Below are 14,880 nucleotides of genomic sequence, written 5' to 3' on the forward strand. Positions count from 1 at the left end.
TATATATATATATATATATATGTATGCACAACGTCGCGAGTCCCTGCGCGTTCACAGCGTGGCGTGTATGTATCTCCTTCACTTCCTTTCCGCGGCCATAAACTTTCGGAGCGCCTTCTCCCTGCTCGACGTACGCCGCGAAAGAACGCAGAGGAAGAGCCGCGGCGTATACGTCGTCAGCCGCACCGCGACTTCGCGCATCATGAATTCTTCCCGAAAAACGTATTTCTTCTGCTCGTTAAATCAAGAAAGATTTTTAAGATCACTTTACTGTCTACTATTGATTCAGTAAGTCTGAATACTCTTAATTAATTTTCACCCTATTTCTTAATTTGATTTTATTTAGTATAATTTAGTTTGATTTTCACTAATCAAATAGTGCGCTTTAAACATGGATATAACAAAGCAAATTAATATAATCATAATTGTATTTGCATAATTCCAGATAATTTAAATTCTAATTCACATTCCTAATTAAACATCTATTTATAATATTATTTCTATAAGATTAACAATAAAATTTTCTCGTACACTGCAAATGATATAAATGGAGAAGCAGACAGAAAGAAAAAAAGTGTTTTATTTCTAAACTCTCTTTTCGGAAAATAATCTGAATTATTTAAGTTATTTAAAAAATTATTAAGCATGTATGAAGCATAATGTTATTAAGCATAATGAAAATGATTTTAATCTGTTTGCTAGTAGATTAATTTTTTATTATCATTGATATTAAATTATATAAATTGCCAACTCTTATATCGATATTTAATATAATGCTGTATTTTATTTAATTAAACGAGTATATTTTGCAAGCGCTTTGAAATTTAATCGAGGAGACAATTTTAATTCAGAGAGACGAATGGTATTGACCAGGTCGACAAACTTATTCATAGCCACTGTACGAGAACTGTAATTGTCGTATTAATACTCGATCAAAATATACGAAAATTATTCAATTTTACGAGAAGGGCAAAATTGTTACAGAGAGCACCTTCTGATCTTCATCAAGATGAGGAGCGAAGGAAAAAATGTTTTTGCAGAACGTGTACGGTGAAATCTAAAATGGATGAAGTTTCGAGGAGAAAAAAAAAGGCAGCGGAACAATGAAAAATCGATTAGACGCCTATTTAGCGGGCTTCGAGATAACAATGTATCGCGAAGCAAATGTCGAGCGATTAAAGTCAATTTCGCCGGATCAAAAAGATCAGGCTGTCGATATCGGATTTTTTGTCGGACCGAGGGAAACTCGTTCTCCACCTGCGTATAGTCCTCTCTTCTCCCCGAGGAAGGCGGACGGCTCGGCGTCACCTTTCTTTCCCCGCGTTCCGCCCGCGGAATCCACAACCGCAGGCTCGTTTCGAATTTTTTGTAGGGGCATGCGGGTACACCTACGTCAAATCGTAAATACATTTATTCATGTTAGGCAGTGGCCAAGTATTGTATTCCGTTCCAACGATCTGGTAGACAATGAAACGGGGGCGTTTTCGTCGGTCTCTTGTCGGGAAGGAGAAGAAAAAGTAGGTATTGTGGATATCGGTGGCGAGATAGCAACGAAACTGTTCCGAAATTTGTTTTGTTGGCAAAAACGTCAATTATATGTCGGTGAACTCTTACATTCTTTAATGATCATTGCATATACAAAAGTAAATCATCGGAAATTGCAATATCGATTATTCTACGATATATTTAGAAAGTTTCTATACGATTTTGTATTAATTTTAAATGAATTCAGATTAATCGAAAACGATACAATTTTAGATATAATGTTTGTATAATAAAAATATAGTTGGATTTCTTATCATATTACATTTTATCATCACGATTTTATTCACAATTTAATTATTATAATAATTATTTGTTAGTGCTGCTTTCATTGCTAAACATTTATATTATTTTATCATACGCCCATTAAAAATAAAACAGCTTCTATTATTATTTAATCATTATTATAATCATAATAATAATAATTATAAGATTATATTTCATGTAAAAATCAAAAATCTTAAATATCATAAAAATATGCTCGAGAATATCACGTTCCGTGTCCACGTGCGAAAAGGATATTCACGGGGTGTATTGAAGACCGAAAGAAAAAGGATTAAAATCGGCGGTCTCTTGATAGAAGGATATCCACTATTCTCTCGCAATTGGCAACAAGGACGATCGATGCGCGGGACGTTTAATTGGCAATTATTTGTTGAGGCAGCGAAACCGACACCATAAAGCATTGTAAATCGACGAAGGATAAATCCTCTCTTCGCCGAGAGGACGAACGGCGATCCCCCCCTTCCCTTTACGACGAGAAATACATCCGGCTACGTGAACGCAATCGCGAGACAGCCCTCTCCCGCCTCTTCTATCCTTGTGATTCCCTCTTTTGTGTGAGCGCTCGCGAAAGATGCACGCACAAAGAACACAGTTTCACGCATCCGCGACCCGATCGATGGAGGAAAATTTATGAAAAAGCAAGTGTCATTAACATAACCAATCGTCGATGCTTGTAATAATTTTAGTACGTACATGATTTATGAGCTAATATTCATGTTATTTCAGGGAGAGAGAGATAATATAGTTAATAACTTCACTTTAATTTAATTCTTTTCCCGCATCCTTAACAATAAAAGCTTTTTATTACAGCTGTTTCAGTAAGCGTTATGCAATTGCATTGTCGAAGTAATACCTATTAAAAACGTACTCTTTTCTTTTCACTATTTGAAAAGATAGCCTCTTGAAAAGATGCAACGGATGTGAAAATAATTTCTGAGAAAAGATATTTTTTACGCGAATAATTTGTAGCCTGCACGTTTCACGGAGATGGAATTTTCTCCAACTATACGGACGTACACATGTTTCGATGTATGAGTCCGAAAATCGTTTGAGAGAACTATGTGGCTACAACGTCGCGAGAGTAACGGAAGAAGAGAGAGAAGCATCGATCGGCTCGTTAACCGCGTGCACCTGCATAGAGAGGTGCACATATCGTTTGCGCGCGGCCGTGGCGCGTACGTGTGGGCCGATCTCGCCGGCGACCTCGGGGGCTGTTCCTGGCACTGTGTGTGGAACCCTGGGACCGCAGGGAGCCGCTTATTACCGATGCGGAATCAATTTCAATTTCGCGCGGGTTCACCACCTGCGATGCCGGCCGGTCGCGAAGGCCGCGCGCCTCGCCCTGGAGATTACCTGGCAAAACGAACAAGCCTCGCAGCGCTACCTCGCACACGTGCTTCCTGCGCGTTTCATTCAATCCGAGCAATGTATATGGCACGCACAAGCGTACGGGTTAGACCCCGTACTTGTAATCGTTGCTCGCATCTCTCGTCTCATTACCGAAAATAATTCGACTCACCGGTACGGACGCGCAGCAACGGAGTTGCAGCATACGGACGTTTTAATCTGCAAAATAAAGATATATATTCAAATTGTAGCATCGTTCAAAATAATTAATATCTGAAAAAGTAATTAACGCACGCGTTGATTTTTTTATTCGACTGTCAAATAAATATTTAGTAAAATGATTACGTATCGTTCAAAAGAATTCTCCAAAAGTCTTCTCAAACATAAATTTTTATAAGGATTTTATGAGAGTATCTCTTTCTCTATTTTTTATTTACAAGTTATTCAAATAAATATGAATATAAGAATATTAACTATTTAATTACAATTAAATAATATAAATATAAGAATATTAATTTCGCAAATATAAAAATATAAAATTCAACTATATGTGCCACTTGTAATTTGTAATTCACGATTCGTAATGAAATTCGCATCATTCCACGCTACGAACTTTCACGTTTTATTCATAATTCACCATGGTTCACCGTTTGTACGATGCAGCTCTGGTAAGCGAATCAGTGTGAATTAACTGATTCGTCGGCATTCGTGGCCTTTGATTTCGTCGAAAAAAACCGCTCTGTTGGTGAATTGATGAACGAATAAACAGCGAACGCGCGCGCGCTTTTAACGAATCTGCACTGAGAAAAAAAGTTGTTAAAATAACTAAATGCGTTTTGTTGGCAGTTTTTCTTTGATTCAATTATATATGTTTTCGAATTAAACATACATCAATAACATGATACATCATTAACATGATATTTTTGTGAATTAACAAGTATTTTGTTGAAATTAACAAATGTTTGCTTGACAGCCCGTGACCGCCGCATTTAGTTGAATAAAAAAATATTTATTTAAACCAACAATTTTTTTTCTCAATGTGCCCGTGCGCTATTCGCGAATTTCGTACAAATAACGAATCACAAATCGCACCTAATCTGGCATTCTAGCCAGATATAATATAATATATAATATAAATACGTAATGTATATAAACGACAAGTGAGACTCTTACCCAGGAGTTGCTCCGCCGTCGCCTGATGCCCCTCCCTGCAGGCCTCCTCCTCCTCTCAGATCTCCCTTCATTTGCACTGGCACAACACTCACCCGCGGAAACACTCAAGTTAATTAACGCACACACGACGGAGCGCTATTAATGCTCGCGCGTTACTTTATACGGCACTCCCGGCGTCAAAACGCGCGAAACGCGTATATATATGTACTTCGCTTCGCTTGGCGACGAACAACGCACGAAACGAACGACAACTTATCTTACGAGACTGCACGCGATACGCGCTCGATACCCGCGACGTGTCGCAAACAAACGCAACGAATGCCCTCTAAGATGGCAGGGAAACTTTGCAAATCGAACGGCCAACTTCACGCGTCAGGAGCGATTATACCGCCGCGCCGCGCCGCGCCGCGACGCTGTGCACCTGTTGCTCATAACTATACGGACTATACCTTCTTACCCTTTCTTACACTTTACATATTGAATATTAATTAATACACGCTTGCGCGTTTTGCGGTAATTGCCCATCTCGTCTCTTCTAACAAGCAAAGAAATGTGCAAGATCAGAGATAATTTAAGGCTCACGGAACACGATATGCAAAAATATGATCGTCACTTAGTGTTGTCCGCGTTTAATTATCGTACAGATTTCGATCGTGCAAATCTCGCGAAATATGTTTCAACGAACGTAGAATTCACTTGTTGCGAGATTGTCATAAGGATAATAACGAATCGACTTAATCAAGCACATCGCGACGTACACAAGGCGTCACAAATGCCTACCCATCTGAACTTGCAGGGATACTAACCCATGTATATGTATTATATATATGTATATACAATAATATATACGTATATGTGACCCTGTAATTTCAGATGAGTAGGCATTTATGGCGCCTTGTGTACATCTGTAATCCGTTCCGCGACGTTTCGTTAATGACGACGAAAATTCGACAATGCGACGCTGGCAACTTCAATTCGATTATACAACGCGCAATACGACGCTAATCAATTAGTTAGTTGACAAAAATGCGATTGGCTGTCCGAAAATACATAATCGAAATTCAATATTGCCCACGCGCATGTATATGAATCCCACAAAACGATATCGCGGGTGTTCTTGACAAATTACACTTTAAATCGACGAAGATTTGCAAGCGCGGTGCGAAATTAACTGGATTGAAACGTGATTAAAGAAATAGATTGTATTACATATGCAAACTTATTACGAATAAATCGCGACAACGTAAGCTTATATGGACAGTATCCGTCCTATAGCTTTCTTATTTTGATTGAATAAATGGGGAAATGAGAGCAAAATACGTGTCTCGATGAAGAGCCGTCGCGTCGATGTGCTTACTTGTTAATGACGGGAGTTAATCACGTAGATCGATACTCGTTAGGTATTCGCTATCATATCACGGAGAATAATGCGACGACACGCGGAGGGTCTCACGCGGCGCCGCGTTGCCTGCCTGCTCGAATCTCGGCGTCGGGCATTGGACGTGCGAATGACTCAAGGTTACCGTGCGTAATACACAACAAGCGCCACACCACAGCGCCGAGCGCCCAACTGTATTGTGATTGGCTGCGTTCAGCAGAGAAAACAAACCAGTGGGCGCTTAGTGATTCTTTATTATGATTGGTTTTTACACTAATTAGATCCAGCGAAAATATAAAAGCAAGACTGATCTGTGTCGAATTCGTCTCCGCTACGAAATTATAACGAAGTGTCGTACGAACAAATATAATATTAGCTTAACATTGCGAAAGGAAAGAGTTCCATTGGCCCACGGCGTGATTGACCACGCCACTCACAGTTATATCGGTGTTTGGAATTTTTTCCGTTGGACCAAGCAATCAAGAAAATTACATTAGATTGGCCAATTAGCGATGTGGACAATCGAATCCCGTTTTTGCGAACAAATGCACACTTATAACAAAGCTAGGACTGACTAGGACATGTCACAACCGTCCGGAATCGATTTGATTCTCCTTGAAATATATTGTTAAACACAAAAATCTAAGAAACACATATTTGTTTATATGTGCGGCGAATCTCATGTTTATAGGGTGAAACACCCCTTTAAAAAAAATGGTTTCTTCTCTTTCGTGGCAAATATTGTCGGAAGTACAAAAGAGAGAAAAGAATTTTTAAACAAAAGCTATATGCTTTGAAGAATACTTTCAAGTTAAAAGAAAAAAAATTTTTAATTTCTTTTTATTTAACAAAATATTCCCACCACTCAAATAAAAAATTGTTTTCCTTTATAACTTGAAAGTACTCTTCAAATCGTACAACTTTTGTTTAAAAAAATTGTTTTCTATCTTTTATACTTTGGACGATATTCGCTATGAAGAACCATTTATTTTCAAAGGGGTGTTTCACCCCCTAAACATGTGATTTTGCATGTATAAAAAAATATGTGTCTTTTAGATTTTTGTGTTTAACAACATATTTCAAGGAGAATTGAATTCAGTTCTGGACTGTTGTGACACGTCCTTTAAGTTCTACAGTTCTATTGTTTGTATTTTTAAATAATTCCATTGATAATATATGATTGCGAATAGCGCGATCGATTTGCATGCGCATTTCTTTATTCGCTTACAAAATTGTCCAATTTTTTAAGATGTACTAGCTTGCTTATATAGAGAAGCACGTACGCTAGTGCCATGGGGGGTCGCCTTAATCTTTAGGAGCATTAATGAAGGAACATGAATTGTGATGTTATTCGATCGCGGTTATCTTTCGCGATAACAGCGTGTCGCGTGTCGCGATCAATGTCGGGAGTTCCGTTGGAATGTGTCGCGCGATCATCATATCCCGGCGATTAGATATAGTGTATGACGATCGCGTGGCACAGATTCGGTAATCGTAAATTGAACATCGCGGAGATTAACGCGATCGCCCGAGCAATCGATAAAACGACGATCGTATCGGATAGTGACGTTCTGATGACGCACATTGTATCGCGGGTCTTTATGTTACAAGTGTATGCATCGTTATGCAAAGTGCGAAAAGTGCACGATTAGTCTAGAGACTCTAGAGGAAGAAGTGCTAACAGGTGTGGCATCGCCGTGACGCTAATAATTTTTGATGCGTGAAGTTGGCCCCCCGCGATTTTCGCGAATTCTCTTCGTCACTAGACTTTCTGATCGTTAGTTACGGAACGTCGCGAGTAGATATATATTACTTTCACAGCTTCGTGATATTGGATATTTACCTCGCGGAGATTCACGCGATCAAAATTCATAGTTCGATCTAATCGATAAAGTGACGATCGTATCGAATAATGCAATTCGCGGGCGCTCGATCGTCTTTACGTTGCGATGCAATCATGAAATGCAAATGTACGACATCAATAGTACGGAATATCAGTAGTACGGAAAGTGCACGCATTAGTGTCGCTTATTGGCGCAACAGGCGCAGCGTCGCGTCGCGACGATAATCACTTTTGGTGCGTAAAGTTGGCCCCCCGCGATTTCCACGAAGTCCTTCCGCCATGTTTATAGTTTCTCGAAACGGAGCGTCGCGCGTCGCGAGTGGATATTAATTACTTTCGCACCTTCGCATCTGACATTACTTTCTTCATCTTATTCTTTCGTTGAATGCTGTGCAAGATGTCGCAAAGACATATTTCTCGCATCGTCATATTCGAATGATTAGTATTTAGTACGGGCGCGCTCTCGTAACCAATCGAGCGCTTTCGCGTTGTATTGTGTTGTGTGTGCATCTGAGAGGAGGCAAACTGAAGGAACCTGGAGGAATCTGAGATGGGGAGGAGACCTGGAAAGCATCAGGAACAACCTAAGGTTGGATAAGTATATAATTTATCATTTATTTTATAATACTAAAAATTAATCGTTTAATCTTTATTTGGATTGTTTTTTGAAAAAGATTTTTATTTACACATTTATTATAAAAGTTTATATTTAAGAAGACATTTTTTAGAAAGTAATTTCACTATATAAATACTTGTTTGACAAAAAAAATTTAATGCATGCAATATTTACTCAATATATTGTGTGTATATGGGCGCTAGTTTTGCAAAATCAAAATGTATATATGTTGATTTTGCAGATTATATTACAACACCGCTGTTGCGCATCATAACGGTGAGTCAAATTGACTTTTATCTTAATCTCATCAGAAAATAAATCTGTGAAAGAATGTTACAGATAAAAAGAACATCTCATAGATCCTTTCACGGCAGATTGATTATTTAACGTTAATTATATGTGTAATCATCGATTTTTCGTGCAAGAATGCACACCAAACAAACATATATTACATCTTACATATATTCAGCTTACATATATTCCTTTTATAATTGTATTTTATTTCGTTATGCATGTACGCATTTTTAATCTAAAAAAAAGAAATATAGAGGCTACGTTCGTATAGATTTTGAAATTACAAAGCTCCAATTCGAAGATATCTATCTTTGTTATTCTTCAATATAGATACTGAAAAGGTATTCGACAAATAATTGAATAGTCTAATCTTGATAGTTGTAAAGTATCGTGCTAAAAAAAGGCGCGTTTCAAACGCGCAACCCGTGCGTAAATGCCACGGAGAAATATGATATTTGTTTGCCGTGCAAGGAGTCACTTCAAAATTTATCACCACTGGCATTTTTTTCGATTCCTCGCCAATTATATATTAGCTCTTATCGTATCTCTAGTATACATTGTATTTCTTTTCTTTTCAGTGCTATTGCCGTTTAATTAATTATTGCCGCGGCACGCCACGCAATTTGTTATAATCTTTACACCGCGCTCGATATCGCCGCGACTCGCCGCAACCAAGCGACTCGCAACTTACTCGTTCCGAGATTACTCGTGTAAATAAAGTCTTACGGCTACCACGCAGGTGCGAGGTGCTAAAATCGTCTAAGGTGCGAGTAAACCGGAAATGTGCTACCGCGCGGTGATTGTTACGGATAGATATTGATCTATTTTATTATTATGGATCCTCCGATTCGTTTTACGCGGCTTTATTTATCGTTCCCCGATTGGCGAATGTACGTGTACCGCGATAAAGAGATAGTTACACGCAATAAAAATTGTCACAGCTGTGCATCTATTTCTTGTCCGTTGGCAGGTCCTGCACCTCCGTCTCTAGATTTTACATATATAGCATAAGATAATGTTATTTAGCTTCCAACATACACAACAGGCACGAAGTCATGATATAAAATATTTACTTTTTTTTTAATATTATGCTCTCTCGTACGATGACACCCCCGCGCGTCAATATTTATATTAATTCGCGACTGTCCGATTCTCACGGCTTTGCTCTCGTCCCTTTTATCTGTTTCGCTAAAGTGTGACCACGTGCATAAACGCACGTTTGTGCACGTGTTTACCGATACGATTTTATATTAAGCTGTAAATATGCTACGGCTAACGCGAAGGCGTAAGGTATAACACCAGTGTAAGTCGCGCCAGGTGTAAAAGTCGGCGAACGCGTACACGATCGTGGGATTTAAAATATCGCCGATAAAGTTCGCTGTTTCATCGGGAAGCGTCGAGATCGGAATCGCGAGGTTAGAGCTATATCGGTAGATACGGCCTTACTAAAGCGATCGAATCAGTCGTTTCAGCGTCGTTTCCAGCGAGGAGTTAAGGACTGCCGAAAGCGAGTAGCCCCTTACCATTGGAAAGCGTCAATATTCATGGGTTTTAGTGGCTCTTATCGCGATGCAGATATCTTTTCAAACGTATTCGCAATCTGCGAATAGGAACGTAATATTCCTTTAAATCTGTGTAATCACATCTTATCTGTTTCTTAAATATCGAATTCTGTAGCATGCATTTATTTTCTTGAATCTTAAGATCAATGAATCGGATTTTCTCGAGAGAAGGAAATAGAAATTACTTCTATCCTTTGTAATTACTACTTTCGGGAAATGAAGGATAGAGTGAATCCGGATTTCACTTTCGCGGCGGGAAGAGGAGGCACCGAGGTGCGCTTGGTGCACATCAAAGTACGAACCGTATAGTATCTGGTACGCACTGTTGTTGTTGAAGTGGGTTCGGCTCGCTTTCGTTCCGTTCGCCGTTCGGAGGATGAGCGGCGACGGTTGTGGCGGCCAGGGCGGTTGTAGAGCCGTAGCAATCGCCGTGGAAAGAAGCGAGGGGTACCGAGAGAGAGAGAGAGAGAGAGAGAGAGAGAGAGAGAGAGAGAGAGAGAAAGAGAGAGAAAGAGAGAGACGCCTCGCTCTCACTGAGCAGAAAAGGACGAGGAGACGGCCGGTGCTCTCGCTCTCGAGAGGTTGATTGAGGTTGGTGGGTGGCCCCGCGCTCTCTCTTTCTCGACGCTACCCGGTAATGCCCTCTAATCACGGCCAGCCATTGACCATTACGGTTAAATACGATTTTGAGCGATCCCATCCGCGGCGCGGCGCGGACTCGGCGCTGAACCGGGCGCGGTGGTGTCGGTACGCGCGCTACTTGCTCGATGTAGCGTGCGATACGGCGCATCTAACATTATTACGTCATATTTTACCGTTAATTAGCGCGTAATGTTTCATAAAGACTCCGGCACAGTTGATATAAATGATCCATCCGCGCGCACAGATTTAATTGTGACATATAATATAAATGATGCTGTGTAATATTATCTCATTGTGAAAACAATGCACGGCTACGTTTTCATACGAAACGCCGCCGTATGTCTGCTGGCATAAATCTGCGATAATATAGATAAAATTTCATAGTTGTAGAAGAGAGATCGTTAAGACCAAATCGTCGGGTAAGACACGACGAAGTGTCATAAATGAAACATTTATCTTCGATATCTGAGATATTAGTCATTTAAATCTTATAGGATCTGCTCTAACGAGAGACATTTATCACGGAGATCAATAAATGGCAATTGTTGTCGTAAATCTACAAAGTCGCCTGATTATCTCGGCAATCTCTCTCGCGTCATATGATCATATAACTTAACGATGAATGCATTCGCGAAGGAAATTTTCGAGCTACTTTGCGGTAGGCGAACGGCGCGCATTGCCGATACTCAACTTCCGACGATTATCTTTCCACTTTACACGCCCGCGTTTCTCCGGATGTTTCTCCGCTTCGGAATGTTCCGATCGTTGAAAAAACTCGGTTGCTTCCGGCATACGATCGCAGTCGTGCCTTTCCACCTTCCCTCTCGATTCTTTCTTTCGTTCCTACCGACGAAAGGCACTCCTCTCTCGCAGGTACTGACGATGGAATGTAAATACGTCGCGGCCAATAGGTTTTATGGTTATTGCTACTCGATAGGCGAGGGCACAGTCTTCTCCGCTGCACAGTCGTCGCCGCGTACGCGCCGCGTCCCGTCTTTTCTGCCGACGAGCCGCTCGCGAAACTTCTCCGCGGACTTTCACCACGCGGAGGAACCACGGAGACCTCGAACAGTGCCATCGATAGTACGCGTCGGCATTTCCCAATTGAGAGTCGATCAAGTGCGTTTCCGGACACGCATACTGTCACCGCTTTGACAAGTAGGCTTTTCCTTGGCCTCTTTCATACGTGAAATATGTGACGACTATATATATAATTTCTATACGCCCACCGAGTAATTTTTCATTTGCTTAAAAGTTGCGAATTCCAAAGCTATATTTACACTGAATATTATATTAGAATACGCGTTTTAATTATGCATTGATTCTAAAGTAGTATTGCTAATTTTTTTTTGCATAAATAAATGATTAAATATTTAGATAGATGTAATTACGATAAGACTTCGAGCACAACTCTTTTAGGATTATATGAGACATTATAATAGCTATCTTTATTCATTTTTTTCGAATATTATAACTTCCTAGTTTCCTAGTTATAGCCACTTTTCGGCACTAAAATTCTTGGAACTTTATTGCGAGATAAAAGAATAGATAAGCGTAAAAGGCTAAATAAATAGACAGATCAGTGACATTTATTTGGTGTTCTACAATCATGTTCCGGATATCGCGATACATTAGTTAGCTGGCAAAATTCCGTCGCAAATCCGTGAGCCGGATCAGCCCATAAATCGTACGCGCTAATTAAGCGACGGTAAACACCAATTCACACCATTCGAGACCTGCGCGCGCGCACGGTACCGTTAGATTTTATCGTTTCACGATGATTCCGAAGTAGATGCGAGCTTTATCGTCTCGGAAAAGCGAACATCGACGATATTTACGAGGGATATGGCCGTGGGACGCAGGTAGGGAATAATGCGCTTCGCGAGTCAGAGAGTCCCGACCGTCATCGTCCCCCTAACTGGGTCGTAAACATCACCGGTGAATTTATCAGGCCCGGATAGCAGATACCGCGCGCATACATGACGACGTTTCGCCGACGACGTTGCGGACCTGTTCCGCAACGCGGATTATCGCGGAAATTGCGAAACTGCTTACCGCTACCGCGCGACGATCAGCGTCGCCGGTGAGGCGTACCGCGCCGCAACAGTGTGGCGTCTCTGCGCAAAATCGCTCTCCTCTCTCGGGCGAATTCTGTGGTCGCGGCGGCGGAAACGAGCCGCGAAGATTACGGCAAAAACTGCTCCCGCAGTCTCTTTTACACGTGCTGCGGACCGCGCGAGCGGGGAACGTACAGAAGCGAGTCGAGGCGAGCGATGAAGGAACGAGTCATCGTTCGACTTTTCCGGAAAAATTCTCGCGCCGCGCGTGTTTCCTCTTCCTGCTGTCCGTTACCGACAGCACATTCGTGCTTCTTGCGGTCATTTCTACATTCCTTTTTGATTGCTATCGCACTCAAGTATTTATCACATTAAAATACTCATTATAGGGATCAGAGTAATTAAATTTTCTTTTGAAATGACATGACTAAATGATTTTGACTGACATAAGAGACTATTACGTAAATAGATAAATAATTTATTTACACATAAATTTTTCCCAAATTAATAAAATACAAGAAAACATTTTTTGATCAAACAAAATACGAAATGATGAAAACACACAACTATTATCTTAAAAAACGAAAATATCGCGATTTTGACTGACATAAGAGACTATCACGTAAATAGATAAATAATTTATTTACACATAAATTTTTCCCAAATTAATAAAATACAAGAAAACATTTTTTGATCAAACAAAATACGAAATGATGAAAACACACAACTATTATCTTAAAAAACGAAAATATCGCGATGGACTGTAAATAATTAAATTCATCATATAATTTTCTCCCAATCTCCTATCTCTTTTTGTAACATCTGATATTACAAACACGCCCATGCTTCTCCGAGCATGATGGTGGGCGGAAATTCGCACTTATTACAACGGAAAGTATTCTCGGAATTGTTAAATATTCGATTCATCGTAATCGCGGCGTTGCGGCGTGGAATTCGTTTTAATTATATAAATCGCTTCCTCTTCCGCGTACTTCTATGCGTGCCGTAATTTCTGCCTTCATATGACTCTTCCTCGAGTACTCTCACTGTGTACGCGGATTACTCTTGTTCTCCTCCTTCCTTTTCTCTGCTTCGCACTCTCGCCAAAATAAAATTTTAAGTACGGGTCTTGCGTATACCGTAGCTGAAGTTACCTACCGCACGAAACGTCCGCGTCCGCCCGCTCGACGATTTTACGGTGGTACGGTCCGTGGTTTGGGATACATCTCGGGCCAGAGCGCGGTTTAAAGTACCAATTAAAGTACATTTAAAGTGAAAAGACTTCATTATTTGAACCAGCGATTGCGTGCTGTGCCCTATTTATTCTCAAATGAACCATCATTTGATTTATTAATCAGACGCCATCTATTTCGCTTTCTTCGGCATTGTCGTCATACATACCGCAATGAGGCATGTTATTGCTTTGGAAAAAATAAAGTTTGCTAACTCCGCAAACTTCAAACGTATTGTTTTATTCGCAAATTCGTTTCTACCTCTTGTTTTTGTCTTCTTTAAATATATATATATTTTTAATATGACTATAAAATACGATCAGTAAAAACCTATTTTGTTTATATCTTGTTTATGTATCTGAGCAGAAAGTGTTAAGCAAAAAAATATAAAATTAATATAATATCAAAATTTTTAATATTAAAAATTTAATATTAAACTTTAAAGTTAATATTTTAATAATACAAGGTTGCGCGCGCGCATGTAAAACGAAACTTGATTGTCCATATTTCATGTCTTTTCATAAAATATTTAAAATGAGATTTTCTCGTCAACCAAATTTATTGCGAATCAATGCAAATATTTAAATTAAAAACTTTGTGATAAATAATTATTTGTTTCTTCAAAAGTGTCAATCGTTATCTTTGGCAGTTTAATGAAAAACTGGCTAATTCTACCAACTACTCTAAGCACGTGCCGTTGCGGATAGCTCTCGAGTCTCGCTCCGTGGTATGCCAGTCCCCGACCTACCAGCGCGCGTGTACATGCGTGCCAGCATCAGCGTAAGCTGCACGCATGTGCGTACGCGCGCATGTAAATCGTTGTGCTCTATGTGAGCGGTTGCCGCCGTGCAGCGTGCATTCAGGACCACGGCGCGATATTCTCGCAGCAGCCGCCGCCGCCGCTGCCGC

The 14,880-nt window shown here is 40.1% G+C and overlaps 1 long non-coding RNA gene across 1 annotated transcript in view; it reads left to right on the forward strand.

Moving 5' to 3' along the window:
• Positions 1-7,443: 7,443 nt before the first annotated feature.
• The window catches only part of LOC105455936, a 90,850-nt gene continuing 83,413 nt past the window's right edge, over positions 7,444-14,880 (forward strand). The window contains exons 1-2 of the long non-coding RNA XR_975189.1: positions 7,444-8,157; positions 8,426-8,460. This is a non-coding gene — a long non-coding RNA (uncharacterized LOC105455936). The remainder of the gene's footprint in view (positions 8,158-8,425; positions 8,461-14,880) is intronic.

This window comes from Wasmannia auropunctata, unplaced genomic scaffold (genome assembly GCF_000956235.1).
Source record: "Wasmannia auropunctata unplaced genomic scaffold, wasmannia.A_1.0 LD336106.1, whole genome shotgun sequence".
NCBI classification, from domain to species: Eukaryota; Metazoa; Arthropoda; class Insecta; order Hymenoptera; family Formicidae; genus Wasmannia; species Wasmannia auropunctata.